We start from the raw sequence: 2,500 nt of genomic DNA, 5'->3' as shown, positions 1-2,500 counted from the left end.
CTCATTTTTAATCATCAAGACGGTAAAAAATAACGCAAGAAATGCAAAAAGATAAAGGCACATGCACGTACAAGCAAATGATTAATCGCATGCAAACGAACCACACACGCACACACACACAAACATACAAACAAACATACAAACAAATATACAAACATACATAATACAAAATAACAGTGGGAGTTCTCAGTTCGGTCGTCATCCTACATTAATCCAACCCTGTCAACAAACGAATGCTACTTGTTCCGCTTAGCATACTTAGCCGAGCAAATGAATTCTCATACTTATTTTGTTAGTTGTTTGTTTGTGTCACTGTTTATGTATGTGTGTGTGTGTGTGTAAGTATATGTGTGTATCTGGTGTGTGTGTGTGTGCAAGTATATGTGTGTATCTGTACGTGTTTATGTGTGAGTGTGTGTACATGTGAATCTCTGCATGTAGTATATGTGTGTATGTAATAGTGTGTGTTTGGCACGGAGTTCTAGACAATCATATAAAAAATGTGTGTGCGTGTGTGTGTTTGTGTGTGTGTGTGTGTTGTTTGTGTGTACATTTGGTACGTACGTGTGCACACATTCTTGCACGTTTTTGCACGTGTTGATTAAATCAAATATTGCAATCGTTGTTTATTGTGATGCGTGAGTCGTTCATCTTTGAGCTGTTTCAACTGGGGGCGATGATGTTTGCTGGTCGGTGTTGTTCGTGTGAACAAGTTAACGAATGAAATAAGATGAACAGATGAACTAAACAAACAAATGAACGAACAACTGGATGAATAACAACTACTAACCGAATAATAACTACTAACCGAAACCCTAACCAAACAACAACAACTACCACTACTACAATTACTACTGCTACTGCTACCACAACAACAACAACAACTAGACAAACAAATAAGCAAACAAACAAACAAATGAACAAACAAATGAAACGAACCGTTCTTAAATGAATATTAATCACCACGGTATCGCTTCGATGTTCCTCAGTGTGAAAAGCATATAATGTTTGTCGCTTAATATCCGGTCTGTTGTTCAGCAGCCAGATCTTAGCAATCTTTCACCATTGCAATGTATATATGTGCGTGTTTATGTATGTATACTGTACGTATGTGTGTGTGTGTGTGTGTGTGTGTGTGTGTGTGCGTGTACGTATGTGTATATCGTGTGTATCGTATGTGTTTGCATGTAGAATACTTACTCACTTTACTAATAACCAAAACCCTAGCTCAACAACAACAACTACTACATCTACTACCGCTACTACTACCACAACAACAACTACTACTAATTTTTCTACAAAAGCTACCATTCTAGCGACAGTGGCGACAAGAGCCACTCATTTTGAAATGAGACAATAAATCGTCTTGTGATATAACAACGATACGCCAGAAGAGATTAAGACCCCGTCAACCTCAACTCTGACTTAAATGATGACCTCTTCCTAACCTTTCTCTGACCTTACTTTATTAAGGTCATTATATCTAAGGCACACGTGTGTTCCCACTCTGTGCACTCCGAATGTTCTTCCATGTTCACCGCTTGTTTGTTTATTGTTCGCTCACGAACGAACATATGTTCATACAAGCAAACGAAAAATGACCCAAATTAACAACTCCAACAAAATGAACAAGTAACTAAGAAACGAACGAACGAACAACATAAAAACAATTGAATGAACACATGACAAAAGACATACAACAAACAAAAGAAACAATGAATGAACGGACGAACTAACAAACGAACGAACGAACGAACGAATGAATGAATGAACAAATGAAGGAACGGATGCGTAAGCGAGTGAATGAATAAAAAACAGATGGATGGATGTATCAAGTGCACGTGGTGTTAATGAAATATCAGCAACTTTTTATGAAGGAATTATTTAAAAATTGAAATGCCGACGCTGGGTGCTGCTGTTTATTCACTTTTCTCATTTCACTTCAGTTCTTTCGTTCATTCTTTCATTCATTCCTTTTTTGCTCGTTCATTCATTCATTCATTCGTTCATTCATTTATTTATTCATTTTCAAGTATTTAAAAATATTATTAGTTAAAAAAACGCATAAAAATAACACACAAAGTAATAAATTGAGACCACCTAACCATTATAATATGTTACTGATCGACACCAACACATGTGTTTAAAGAATTAATCCAATAGATTTCACTTTAGAACATCGCACAGACACACACATACGAAACACAGACACACACACACACGACACATTCACACACACGGACACACACATAAACATACATAAGAATTGTATTAAAAATTTAACTTGAAATTCAAAATACTTTCAATAAAGTTGTTTTGGTTTGATAAATGCTGTCGGACTCATTTGACACACACTTACAAAACACAAACACGTACAAACGCACACACACGCATACAAAAACACACAAACACCAAATCACACACACACATAAACACAAATACACGTACACACACATACAAACAAACAAATTACAGCTTATTCAAAATTTTTATACACCAT

The sequence above is a fragment of the Helobdella robusta genome, assembly GCF_000326865.2.
Source record: "Helobdella robusta unplaced genomic scaffold HELROscaffold_67, whole genome shotgun sequence".
Lineage (NCBI taxonomy): Eukaryota > Metazoa > Annelida > Clitellata > Rhynchobdellida > Glossiphoniidae > Helobdella > Helobdella robusta.
The sequence above is the reverse complement of the archived record's forward strand: the minus strand, read 5'-3'. Positions refer to the sequence as shown.